The sequence below is a fragment of the Urocampus carinirostris genome, chromosome 2 (assembly GCF_059441175.1).
Source record: "Urocampus carinirostris isolate Australia breed hairy pipefish chromosome 2, RoL_Ucar_1.0, whole genome shotgun sequence".
Taxonomy (NCBI): domain Eukaryota; kingdom Metazoa; phylum Chordata; class Actinopteri; order Syngnathiformes; family Syngnathidae; genus Urocampus; species Urocampus carinirostris.
Window position 1 is genome coordinate 40949348 of NC_142350.1, and position 14802 is coordinate 40964149.

At 38.3% G+C, this 14802-nt stretch overlaps 1 long non-coding RNA gene across 1 annotated transcript; it reads left to right on the forward strand.

Annotated features, from left to right (window-relative positions):
• The first annotated feature begins 1537 nt into the window (after positions 1–1537).
• Positions 1538–9127, forward strand: LOC148371901 (uncharacterized). The gene is made up of 3 exons (XR_015849645.1): positions 1538–1659; positions 5829–5921; positions 8996–9127. It is a non-coding gene; the product is annotated as an uncharacterized LOC148371901 (long non-coding RNA).
• The last annotated feature ends 5675 nt before the right edge of the window (positions 9128–14802 follow it).

The following is a 14802-nucleotide window of genomic DNA, read 5'->3' on the forward strand; positions in this document are numbered from 1 at the left end:
TCACGGTATTTGGTGGTAAAATAGTCGTTCAACATAACCAATATGCACACCTGTCAACCTTCACGGCTCCATGCCCTTACAAACTGCCGTATTTTCCCTTACAAAATACAAAAAAATCTTACACCATATTTTTTCTTCAAACGTGTTTATTTATGTAGTTTAACATGTTATATTGTACACGTGTTTCGTTATATCATATATATTGTTAATTAACATTTTGTTTTGTTGTGAGACACTGAGTTGCTCGACATGAATGAGGTTTATTATAAAAAAAGTTAAAAAATTAAGTCGCTTGGCAATTACTGTAGAAGGAAAAAATACATGCAAATATAATTAAGTAGAATAATACATTTTCTTATTCAAATTATTAATTCATTTTCTGCATTAAATTAATGTTGGTAATATACTGATTAACGGGATAACCTCAAACCTGTCTTTTTTCATTTTCTCCTTTTATACTTCATTTTTTTCTTAACTCTTTTATACAACATAATAATTCGTAATATAATGCATCAAAGCAAGTGAGCCGTTTGAGAGTTGATTCTCTTTAACGAATTGAGACGAAAAAGCCGTTTCTCTAAAAAAGAGACGGACTTCCTTTCACTACAAAACTTGAAATCGTTTGACTTGATTGATTTGCCGTTTCGTGATAGTCGGTGTATACCGGATGGCACCCATAATTGACAAATTTGCGTTTTTCCGTACAGATTTTCTTGTACGTCGTACACGCCTTCAAATGCATAATAAACGTACTTTGTACGGCAAAAACGTACAGGTTGACAGGTATGCAATATGTAACATACTCTCACCGTAATACACTGGAGCCTCTACAGACTCTGCCGCTATGCCCCTATGACACTAGCTAAGTGAAAGAGGAGCGGGAGGGGCAGGGGTGAGTGCATCAACTATTATTTTTTGTATGTATCATGGTAAAAATGTGGCCCCGGGCGGCTGCCCGCCTCGCCTGTGCCTAAAACCGCCACAAGGGAGGAGGCAGGGGGGCTAGAGCGGTGCTAGGAATCAAATAGACTGAACCCTTTCAAGGCAGTAAAGTATTTCGACCCTGCACTGTTCAAATTTTTATTTTGCTCTACTTTTTTTCTTTTTAAACCGGAGTTTTTCGTCAAATTTAAGCCCATCCTGTCCTTGAAAAGGAAATGAGTTTTAAAACTACTTTAATTTTGGCGGGTGCTTGATCACCCACAAAAACAGTCTGGTTACGCCCATGGTCTAGATTAAAGCAACAAAAACAACCCGAAGAGCCAAATGGCTCTTTTTTAGTGAGCCTAAAGAGACGGTTCCCTAAAATGACCCCGAATTCCCATTACGAATTTCTACACTGGGATGTTCAGTGAGCAAAGAAGATGATGCAATTCCTGCAGCATCCGAAGGATGGCACACTACGTCTGGTGGGAGGAAGGTGGAGACGGTTCGGGTGTTTGGGAGCAGCTCGGCGGTGCCTGCATTTAACCCGGGATGCAGAGAGCGTCTGCGTTTCCTCTGGAGGGAATCTTCCGCTTGCAGGGTTCAAAGAAGAGGAGGGAGAAGAAGGATGCTGCACGGATGCAAAATTGGTGGTGCCCGTGCTGCTAAACGAGGCACGATGTGGAGGCATCTGCAATGAAATGAGGGCCAAGGAAGGAGGCTAAGTTCAAATAAGTGCGATTCGAGCTTTGCTTGGTTTTTATTTCATACCTGTCAATTGCACCCTCTTAATAATTGCAATATCCCTGATTACTCAAAAATAAACTTTACAAACCCATTACCTATTTACTCACATAAATAGACAAAAAACAAAGATAATTCCTGTGATCAACTTTATTTATTTAAAAGTTACTATTTTTTCAGTGTCTTTCTGATCTTTATTCGTATAACATAGATGTATGTATGTATATTAAGATATCTATAAATATTTCTCTCCCTCCTATATATTAGTAAACATTTTAGAAATTAAGTGACAATATCATAATATACAGATAGGTGTAAATTCAGGAAATAAATCCATCAAATAGACTTGATAAATAAAGATGTGTACATCCTTGTGGGACTGAAGAAAATAAACAAAACAAGAAATGACAAAGCTCATGGTTACATGTGAAGCATTTTGAAGCTGTTTATGTTTATATTATAAATACGTATTTATACTTAGTTATAAATGGGATTATTTTTTTAGTACATTTGAATTGCCAAGTGTTTTTATAGTCATTGATAACAACTTAGTGAAACATTTTAAGCAACAACATTAGAAATGGCGCTCCAAAGTGAAGACGTAATAAAGACTTTAAAAAGAACAATAAGATAAAAGACTTTCTGTAGGCAAAAATATTTACAACAAGGTGCTAGGTTATAATAATGATACAATAAAAATAGAGCATTGTAACAAAAGCTACAACAAGAATTCCTAAACAAGTTGCAAGCTACAGACGCTCCCCTACTTACGACCATTTACTTACGAAAAACGGTAGATAGGAACATTTTTTGGGGACGTCGAAAAATATCTGGACATTGTTGAAAGTTAGATTCTGTATTTTCCACCTTTTTCGGAGTACAAGACCTTATTGTAGTGCATCTTTCCGCCGCTACCGGCGTGTGGCGCTGTGAGAGGTCACCCAGAATTCAACCCCTAAGAAGAAATCCGCTTCCTCTTCCTAGTTCGTGTGTACACATACTGTACTGAATCTCCAGTGTGCTCAGAACTTTGACATTGTTTAATATCGCGTGCATCCATTCAATATGGTTGGTGTAAAGTGTAAAGAAAAGGCGAGCCGTTTCTTTTGAAATGAAAGTGGAATAAGAAAGCTTGATGCGGTTGAGAAAATGGTTGGATCACTTTTTTTCGGCTACTTTCTACCTTGAAGCTCATCTTCCAAAAGTAAGTTAAACCTAACTTTATTTATCTCTATAGAGCATATTATTTTATGAAATGTTTATTTTTTTGTACAAAACAATACAGGCCACTTAAACGAGCCTTAAACATTCTTATACAAACCTTAAACATACAAAATGTAGCAATGAAGCAACTTACGAACAAATTCAACTTACAAACGTTCGTCTCCTTTGTAAGTAGGGCAGTGTCTGTATATATCTTTACAGGTTTGCACGCTTGTTTAGGGTGGTGACGACCCGGGAAGAGAAATCATCTCCCTATACAGCACCTTTGAATAGTCCATTCATTGCTAAAAGATGAAAGTACATACTTTTGAAAAAATGTATATATATATATGTCCTTACAAAAATTCAAATTAAACAGCTACAGTTTAATGGCCATGTTTGAAGTAGCTTTGGTATCGAGCATCAGATATATACTGTGATTGTTTTTTTTTTTACAAGGATTGGAAAATTTCAGTTTGTTTTAAAAAATGGCATCGTCCTGATTTTGCAGCTTTTTCCATCTTGTTTTGGGTTATTAATTTAATGTGTGTGTGTATTATGTTTTGCTTTTTTGTCACCATCTTGTTTAATTTGTGAAAATTGGTAATAGGGATTTTTCCAATTCATTTTTTTTGAACACGTATATAAGAATGGTTTTCTCTGATGTACTTTGTTTTGTTTCCTGTTTGTATTATACAAAATCATGCATGGACTTGCTCCCTCATATCTCTCAGATTTAATTTCCCCCTATGTTCCAGACCGGAGCCTTCGCTCTGAAAATGCTGGTCTACTAGTGATCCCAAGACCCAAGAAGAGATCCGCAGGTTCGAGAGCGTTCTCCATTCGGGCCCCGGTGCTATGGAATACTCTTCCCCCTGAGATTCGATCTGCAACCTGAGTGGAAATGTTTAAATCTAAGCTTAAAACACACTTCTATTCTCTAGCTTATGAATGACATATACAGTATTTCATGTTGACAATATCTGTGTATTTGTTAATGCTATATTCATTGCAACCTGGTCATCCTGGAAGGGGGATTACCTGATGTGCGGCCCCTTCTCAAGGTTTATTCATGTTGAGGTTTTTGTGTTTGTCCTTGCCCTCATGTAGGTTTTAGATCAGGGGATGGTGTAAAAATAGTCTGTAGTTTGCAATAATCTGTGGTCTATGCAGCCCTTCGAGACTCCTTGTGATTAAGGGCACAAACGAATAAATGCAGCCATTCAATAAACCTCGTAAATACAAAAAAGGGCATATGTTTTAGGATAGTGATGCTTTTTCATGAATGTAGGTTATACATATTCATGTTTGATAGACAAAATCAATATTGCAATTATTTCATTGAATGACCTCAAATTCCAAATTAAAACGTACGTTTTATTTCACAAACATCCAAGCACAAACCTTGAATATTCCAGATGTTTACAAATTATAACCAGGTCAAATGCTATTAGGCCTGAAGCTAGTGCCATAATTTTCAGGACATGGTGCGCAACTCAGAAACCCTGTGTTTAGAATATATGTCAAATGCAATTTCATATTTACCCAATAGAGGACAGCAGCACCCTGTCCAGCCATGTGCACAACTTGAAAACATTTTAAAATGAATTTCGAATTTTAGTAGACGTTTCTTTTAAGTTGTATGCTATGTTTAAATGGAAGAACGGGTAACCACTGCACGGATTAATATTTCATCATTTAGCCTATTGCCAGTGATAATACACACTGAAATATTTAGATGGTGTGTGTGTGTGTGTGTGTGGCCTTTTATCTATGTACAGTACAAACAACATCGAGCACTAATGAACAAAAGGAAAAAAAAACGAATTATTTTCTTTTTTTTAATACTATGATATATTATGTTCATAGAACATTTATTTTTTTTGTGGTTATTTTTCATGTTTGAAATCTTATTTGTTCTGGTTTATGAAATTTGATATGTCGAGTTCCAAATGAAATTGTCTTAATTGTCGTTAATAACAATGTAGCGAACATTATTTGCAATGATATTAGACAAAACTCTTCAGGATGAACACCTAGTAAAGATTTAAAGGAGTAAAATAAGGTGAAAATAATGTACGGATAAATAGGTGAAATTAATCTAAAAAGGTATGTTTAAGAATCTTAAGAATTTGAATATGCAAGAAACACTAAAAGCTGTTACTTTATTTATGGTCTAAAGTAAAATAAGTGAATGAGTTTTCAGGTTACTAAGAGTGATCAGAGGGGCTCCACCGACCCACCCAAATTTCAAACCTTCACCATAATGAAGAAAACAATTCCACTTTTCAAAATTAGTGATTGAAAAGTCGACATCGTCGGCCATCTTGCTTCTACCGGTACCCCAAAACTTTTTTTTTTTACTTTCTTTTTTCATAATCTTGTCTCTTTTTCTCTTTTTTTTATCCGCTTTCCTTCATTTTCCTTTAAAAAAAAAAACAACATACTTTATTTAAATGAAAATTATTATTTTTCATTTTTTTCTTTTTTCTTACTTTGTCCTTTTTCAGTTATTTTCTCATCTCTTTTCTTTGTTTCCCTTTTTCTTTTTACTCTTCGTTTTTCCTGTTTAATATCTGCCCTAGATTTAATTTGACAATTTATTCTTTTTATCTTATCTTTTACTTCCTTTTTCTGTGTTTCATTTTTCTTTTCTTCATTCTTTTTCCTTTCTCTACAAAAGGCTGGGCAAAAAATGAGAAGAAAATGTATTTTTTTTTGTTCATCATTATTCTTTTTAACACTCTTCACATCTAGTGGTCAAATAATGCACAAATACACCTCACTTCAGTAGTTTTGTCTTTGACGCTATATGTGCATTCGGCCATGCAACAACATATGTAAACAAACTTCACCGGGTCTTTTTTCAGTGGTGTGAAATAACCGGTGCCAATTTGCATTTGCAGGGCATTATCGTCTTTTACTATTTAAGACTGTCGTTCCATTTCTTTCCTCAGCATTATTTCACCAAAGCCTGCCACCCACTTTTAGTTCCCGACCGCAAGTTGAGAACCACTTCTCTTGAAGACCACTGAAAATCACTGTGACAGGTATCAGTTGTCCCTCAGTATCCACATCGCCTCTCAGACTCTCTCGACATCTGCTCGATTACCTCCTACAGCCAAACGCACACATATCGAAACATGGTTCCCCCCATGGCCGCTGTAAGCCCCTCTGAGCCATATGAAACGTAGTGCAGGAGAAAGCAGATACTGGCGGCTGTGTCACATTGCATTTGCTGCCACCCGTTACGAGTTGCTGGCTTTGACTGCCAAACGTTTTGACAGCGTCGCTCATCCTCTACGCGTGAGAGAGAAGAGACCGCGAGCGCTGAAGCCAAATTCAAATTGCATAAAAAGGAAGAATTTCCGGCTAGTTACAAATAACCGGACATTTTCATCCACAAAAATAAAAAATAAAGTTTATACGGTACAGCGACCGCCAGGCCGCTGACTGGTGCAATGCTGTAGTTCTTTTGGTTCCAGGCAGCGAAGAAAAAAAATTAAATAAAAAGAGTTGTCTAGTTTTTTGCAAATACCATAATTGTGTACACATGCATCTTTTTTTTTAAACCCCCCCAAGAAAAAAAAACTCATTATACATAAATTTGATTAAAATGATTAATCAGGGGTCAGATGAGTATATTTGCTCAGCATTGGATGCAACGGGGCAGCACGGTCCGCGCCACAGTTCTGAGGTCATAGGGTCGAACCTTCCTGTGTGGAGTTTGCATGTTCTCCCCGTGCTTGCGTGGATTTCCCCCGGGCACTCCGGTTTCCTCCCACATTAAAAAAAACATGCATCATAGGTTAATTGGCCGGTCCAAATTGTCCCTAGGTCGGAATGAGCGAGTGAGTGTCTCTGTGTGCCCTGCGACTGGCTGGCAACCAGTTCAGGGTGTCCCCTGCCCACTCCCTGAAGATGGCTGGGATGGGCTCCAGCACCCCCGCAACCCTACTTAGGATATGCGGTGCAGATGATTGATGCCACTAGACAGCTATGAATGTAGAAGACATAAGAAAAGGTATTCGATTTTATATCATTTGAACTCATTTGCCACATTGTAGAATGTTGATTAACAGGGGTCAGGCGTCTTCATTAAAAAAAAAAAAAAGTACAATTCCATGAACTATGATACAGATGTGCATGTTTGCAGATACTTGAAGTCTGAGAAAACATGAGTGTCCACCATCTTGCTGCTACAAGAACCTGAAAAAAAAGTGGTCCCCCAAATTGGTGCAGTTTGGTCACTTTGTGTCCCTGTAATTTGTATATTTTTGTATGCTCTTTAGCACTTATTTTCAGTTCTCAATACATTTGGTGGTCAAAAAAATGCACAGTCCCTTTAAAAACTATTCACAAACTTTTTTTTTCTGATTTATTTCTTTTCATATTCATTCATGATGTTATTCTAATTGTAGAGCTTATTTTGTGGATTTTTTAAAGATATTTGAGAAGAGGGAAACGTTATTCTTTTGTGGTCCAACCTTTTCCAAACTCAAGCTCCGGTGGCCTGCAAGTGAATTGATTTTGAGACCCCCTATTTAGATAATATACGATGCCCCTTCAGGGGTAATTGTTGGTGGGTTTTTCTTTGAAATCAGTCATTTTTTTAAATGAAATTTTAGGTATATTAAATAAATTGAATAATTCTAGTATTGAATCGGACAAACACTATATAATTGCTTAGTTTCCATTTAAGAATATGATTTTTGTTTTTTAGCTTATAATGAGGAGTCAACAACAGGCAGGATATTTGGCACTATTTCAAAAATGATTGCTAATAGAAAATTGATATGGTTTCTCTATATAGGAAAAGCATGACACAGTCTTGACGCTTTCGAATTAACACACACACACACACACACACACACACACACACACACACACACACACACACACACACACACACACACACACACACACACACACACACCTTTAATAAAACAAAAAAAAAAAACCAACAACAAAATACTTCCCTTAATGATTAGCGAGAGTGGAACCGGGAATGCTGAGGAGGGAAGATGTGAGAATGAGACTTGAGAAGGAAAGTCGAGAGGGGATCTTGGGGTGGTGAGAATCTTGAAAAAGTGACTAGGGAATACGTTTAAGAAGGTTGGAGTGGTATGTCTCTGAATGAATGATCTTGGAATGAGGAGGGAACTGAAGAAGAAAGTCTTGTGAGGAGAAGCTGGTTGGCTGTGCGAGTGAATGTCTTGCGCAGGATTTGAATGATTCAACAACATGATGCGAAAGCCTGGAGTATTCATGGTAGTGTTGGAGAATTCTGGGTTCGAGAATTGATTAATTCTTCTCGTATGCGTTCATAGAAATGCAGGAATGCAGGTTACGTAAGAGAGAGCCTCTTTTTTTTATTTTTGCATCTTCAGCGTTTACAAGAGAACTCAGAGAATCTTAGACATAACAGAGCTTTTATAGCTTCAAAGGGGTAAAATTGAAAGGGGGGTTCGGCCCTGCGAGAGGGCTTACGTAACTTCTTCGGAAATGTTTTTGCCTCAGTTTTCTCGGAAAGTTCTTGGAAGGTCAGATGCTGTACCTAGTCCGTCTGCTAAGACTTTTCCCGAAAGTCTGATGTCAACACGTCTTTTATCTACAAGAGTAGAGGTGGCTAATTGATTGGAAGCACCTGGGGAGCAACTCGGTAAATGGAAATGGAAAACTGGGGTAATAGTGCCATCTCTTTGAGAAGGAGAGGCACAGCAGGTACCAAACCATGACATATACACAGTATGTGTTTCCCTCTGTATAGGGCTTATATAAAGCATTTCATATTTGAAATTATAAATTGGCCTGGTTGATTTAAAGCAGGGTTGTTTTTTTTCCCCCGGTCCAATATGGCTCTTTTAACATTTTGAGTTGCCACCCACTAACATAAAAAGAAGCAAAACTGTATGTGACAACAAGATTCAAGCACAGACAGATTGAAGTCAAGGACACACAGGAAAGATGTAAAAACACACGCACACTTTCCAACTCGTAGAAAATGTGAGTTATGCTCCCATGCGGCACGATCGCATTCCAGACAGCAGCACTAGACTCTGACACGGGCAACAGCGCCCTCCTCACCACCTCGGGGTCTCACCTGCCGCCTCGCTCCTTTCAGGACAGCAAGCCCCGAAAGAGGCCGAAGAGTGAGAGGTGATGGACAAGGCAGACTCCGGTGCGAGCAACTTGGGCTCCAGACACAAAAGCTTCTTGGACGTCTGGCTCCCTGCCACGTGAAGAAACAGAGGAACTTCAGGTGACACTCGTCTGAATGTTTTAGGTTTTGGTCATTTTCTTTGGATGCGACCTTTTGATTTCTTATCATTTGTGATACATTTGCGGTCAAATTATTATGAACTAAAAGGTTGTTTTTTTTCAGCAGAGGGGTCCAAACCAGGGGTCTTAATTTGCGACGAATGTACGTCTGTCCAGGAATATGTTTAGGGAGCATCAATACCTCCCGATTTGACCCATGGCAGTGACTATTTTAAAGAATTAGCTATTCCGCGAGTCATTGTTTGCAATTTAATTGAGAAATAAATATACTTCTGTGTCAAGATTTCCATCGCTGTTGAACTGGAGATGACAGGACAGTGGATGCACCTTGCATGTTACTTTGGGTGTTTTTCGCCTTTGAGCCAGGTTTGTTAATTACATTTTTCCAATCACATATTTAGTTTAATTATTTTTGCTGTATACTTTTTTTTCTATATAAATTGATTTTCTCATTAATTCTTATATTAGCGCTTATGATCTTGTGTAAGACATCTTTGAGAACCGTGAAATGCTTCAATGGACCTTTTCCTCTGGAAAGCCCATTACGACCTCACCCAGACCTTAACTGCAGAGGCAGTCCGAAAAAATGGAGCTGTAGGCCTTGGTCTTACCTCTCAGACCTGGTGTTTAATCTTGAAATATACGATTCTAAACACAAAACAAAAATGATAATAGATAAAAAAGTCGCTTGATGTCATCAAAGTACTCCCCAGTCAATGTCATCCTTCTGCAGTGGAATAACTGGTGGTAGGGATTAATTATTTTGAAAATGGAGGAATTTGCTATTTTTACAGAATAAAATTAGCTTTTAATAAGAACTAATAAATTTAAAGTTTAATAGACACTTAAAATAAGGAGCTAACATCTCATCTCATCTCATTAGCTACACCGCTTATCCTCAGTAGGGTCGCGGGGTTGCTGGAGCCCATCCCAGCAATCATCGGGCAGTGGGCATGGGACACCCTGAACTGGTTGCCAGCCAATCGCAGAGCACATGGGGACAGACAGCTCACTCGCTCATTCACACCTAGGGACAATTTGGACCGGCCAATTTACCTGAAATGCATGTTTTTGGATTGTGGGAGGAAACCGGAGTGCCCGGAGGAAACCCACGCAAGCACGGGGAGAACATACAAACTCCGCACAGGAAGTCTGGAGCTGGATTTGAATCCACGCAGGAGGTTCCCAAGACATGAATTGTGCGCACATGCGCTAACCACTGCGCCGCTGTGAGGAGCTAACATATCTATGGATTTTAAATTTGCAAGGAGAACAGGGGCACAAGCCTTTAGATAAGAAATTCCAACCGTTTTCAAAGGCCTCACCTGAACCCATATTTTTATAAATCTAGGTTACAAAATCAAAGAACAGCAATGATTGACAGATAATTAAAATAATGTTAACAATTCATAATAATCAAAACAAAAAACAACAGTGTGCAATAAAAGTCATAAAAGGAATTGGCATCATATACAATCTCCTTTGCAAGTGCCCAATATTAAGATAAGAATACATTTATCACATACTATCCAACAGATTGATTTTTTTTGGTATTTTATATAATTGTTTGCTTAATTATTTTATTACAATTGTATTTAGAAATGAATACAATTTACATTTATATAAAAAAAAATGTCTACAGTCCAGATTTCCCTGCTCCTAAATATGCTGTGTCATTAAGAGACAACTTGATGATGTCACTTCTGTTGCTTAAGACATGATGTGTTGAGTCCTCTGGAATTATTGTATGTCTTGGAAGCTCTTTTATTGTGCAATTATTTTCTTGAAAAAACTACTGCATCATGTTTGATTTTTAAATATGGAGCAGGACCTTGTGGCCATTCAATGTGAACTGTCCTTGCAATTATAAATTGGCCTAGTTGATTTAAATATAATTTTAAATTCGTTTTTTTATGATTAAATCTAGTATAAGGGAGGTACCTATAGACTTTTCAGATGCTATTCGTTGATATCGCTGCTCCTTATGTCTTTTTCCACCCATCTCAGAAATTAGGGTCTGCCATGAATTCATAAACAAAGCTGTTAAGAATGCACCAGACAATACACTGAAGGTCTGTTTGCCAAATACAATCACTTTTCTGTTAAGAAAGCCCATTAATCATGCAAGCGATGTCACTAAATGCAAGGTTAATGAAACACTGCTAATGCTCAACTCCTTTATTTCCACTTCAAAAGCAGTTCTAAGTGGGATTCCTAACATGTTTCAACTATTTATCTCCGCAGTCCCGTGTTGGATTGGCGGGTGTCGTTAAAAAAAGGAAAGTCTATTTTTTAAAAGTGAAACACTTAGGCAGAGTGGAGGTTCAGTTGTGTTCCCAACTCACCTGAGAGGATAACAAAACACAGACAAGATGTATAGGAACCGGTGTTGGGACTAACGCATTGTGATGAAGCCCGGACCAGGCTGGGATGGACGGGGCATGCGTGTTGAAGTAAGTGGGGGCCCATCGCTCATACCTGTAGTTGCGCGTGCTTTTGATGAATGTCCTACAACTTTGTTTCAACTTTCTATGAGGACAATAAAACCATTAATTCAACAGCTATTATGTGTTGTACGTTATCAGTAGATCTATTATAGTTTTTATGTTACGATCATTTAATCTCAGTTGTCAATGACATCATCTCGAGGTAGGTTTAACCCTTCAGAGGCTATTATGAAGGTGCGAGGCTACTTTGCCGACTTTTTGCAGGTGGTTCTGGTCCCCACTGTAGAGCAAATAAGCCCAAAACAGAAAAAAGACTTCCTCCTTCTTTTTTTTCAAATAACTCACTTTGGAATGGATATAAACAACGGCTTCCCATTTTGGACAGTTCCCAGACGTACCAATTTACCATGTACCATGATGATATCTGATAACATGAAGTCTCGAATGGAAAACATCCAAGGCTATGTCTTGATAAAACAATGTTCTCACTGCAAGTAGTTATGCCGAATGGAGAGGGCATTCTCAAGTACAGAACATTATGCAATTTTTTTCACTTTTTTGACTTTCTAACAAGTTAAGCAACTTCAAACACCGATTCGATCCTTGGGATATCAGAGATCTGAGACCACGCCTAAAGAGGCATGATCTGGTCAAGCGTCCCTGGTCCATATAAAAAGAGAAGCTGATCGATAGATCGCTCTCCTTTTCTCCTACCTGCCTGGCTGATCGCAAGTCGGCCACTTGGCGCGACTGTGCGGGTCTGCACTGCGGCCTCGAGTTCAGCGTGCGGGCCGCACAGAGCACGAGACCAAATCTCTCCGCAACACAAGTAGGGTGACGGCTTCAGGTTTCACTCCATGTTTGCTGGTTCTTGGGCATGAGCGTTTTTATTCTGTACAAGAGAATCTCCCCAAATCGACTAGCATTATAATGGGAAACTTTCTTTTTTGTGCTAGTAACTTCCAGACCATCAGCGGTCGGAAACTCCCATAATCTCCGGTGATTTGCCCCCTCCTCCCTTCTTTTATCATTGATTCTCTGTTAATAAATTGTGTGTGTTGTTTCAAACAGCCTGGTTCATTGATTCCATTTTCTTGGTATTAGTAATACATGTAAGAACTCAAAGAACTCAAAGTAATAACAAAATAAATAAAAAATCATCAGTGTGGGAATTTTTAGTATCATTCAGAGAAATAAAAGGTTTATGGTGGAGCACAAGCAACACCTAGAGGCAAATTTGTTAACTGATTGAGTAAAGAATAATTTGTTTCAATCGTAACACATTTCAAAATGAAAACCAGAAAAATCCCTACGCCATTAACTGCAAAAACAGAGGGGTCTCTGTATTAAATAAAACATAAACGAAACCTCTTTAGTGGCTACAATTGTTGTGCTGTGTTTATATAAATTACATATTTCCCAGCAAAAAGTATCAGCTTGGTATCAATCAATACTACTTTGTTTTTACTTGGATGGAATCAATACCAAAATTTCCATGAATGCCCATTCCTAATGGGAACACTTCAGGTATGAAATAAATTCTAACATCGGTACTTGATAATGGATTCAACGGGGTCCCCTGAACCATTCAAAAGCACGCCCGGCATTGAGCATCAGCAGTTATAATCGGCACATACAACTTGTGTGCTGGCTTGATGTGTGTGGCTTGTTCCCACTTCCTTTTCCAGCTGTCAAGTCGACCTATTAAAGAGTGTATGATTTTTTTATGTACTATGTGCATTGCGTCTGTGTACGCCGTAAGCGCAACATCAGGAGAGATGTTTATTGTAACGCGTTGCCAGCTGAGATGAGTCGCGAGCTGCTTGGCGGAGCCGATGACTATTTGATTGTTTGATGACAATGTGAAGCCCGCAACTCGTTTCCTTTTGTTTGAGTCTCTGAAGAATGCTGACATTAAATGTTTGATGTTGGCGTGCACAACTGATGTGCAAATAAAATACCCTTACCGGTGAGACAATGGAGCTTTTCTTCTTTAGTTTTTCTATTCAAGGTAGTATATCACTGTATTTTTATTCATTCCCCTTTTAATAGACAATAGAGCTGGCTTTAGTGGGGTACAGGCTCAGGAAGGCTACCTCGCGAGGGTCGTTTTGTAGCTTAGCCGTAGCAGTAAGCCTGACCTGTAGCCTATGATTCAAATTGAATCTTTTCTTCCGGCGCCGTCACGAATGGCAGCCACTCCAGCAGCTCCCGTGTTATTTTCGATTGTTCTCGATTGTTCTCAGCTCAGGGATGCTGCTGGAAATGTGAATTTCCCTTCGGGGATGAACAAAGTATCTATCTATCTATCTATCTATCTATCTATCTATCTATCTATCTATCTATCTATCTATCTATCTATCTATCTATCTATCTATCTATCTATCTATCTATCTATCTATCTATCTATCTATCTATCTATCTATCTATCTATCTATCTATCTATCTATCTATCTATCTATCTATCTATCTATCTATCTATCTATCTATCTATCTATCTATCTATCTATCTATCTAAATCGCTTCTTGGACCCGATAACAATCCACGGAGGACCCCTGGTGTTCACCATTTTGTTTCTTTTTTCTCAGAGTCTGATTTGATTGATGAAGTTCTCTTCAATGTAACGAGCCGCTAAAATACTAACTCGGCTGAAGCCGTACTCCGCATTTGTTCTGGGGGAGGTCAACAAAATAACTGGTGCGATTGGCCAACTTGGCTGTTTGACTGACCGCATGAACCAGTCTATCACAGTCACGCCCACCCAACAAACAAAACCCTCCCTAAGCTACCCTAAGACCTAATTTGTTGTATGCTGTCTGCTCAGAACAAAATGAACAAACCATCTATTGTAGATATTAATGACAATAGAAACGATTTTAAATCCGTAAAACAATAAGGAAAGCACAAAGTAGAAAGGGTTCTCTGTATTTTTTTGATTTTTTTAAATGATTTTTTTACCACTAATAGGCGCTCTATAATACACACTGTTCCTCTCACACATCAGTCCGTTTTTTGCAGAGGTTAGGGAATTGTATCACTATTGATATGGGGCCAATATCTTTTGAAGCTTATAGCCATATTTTACCCACTAAAAAAAATTTGGTGTACAAAATCCATCCTCCTTTCTTTCCTCAAGATTTCAATTACTCTGGCGTACAGATTCCCTGTGTTTAAGTTCCAACTCAAAATCTGATTGGCTAA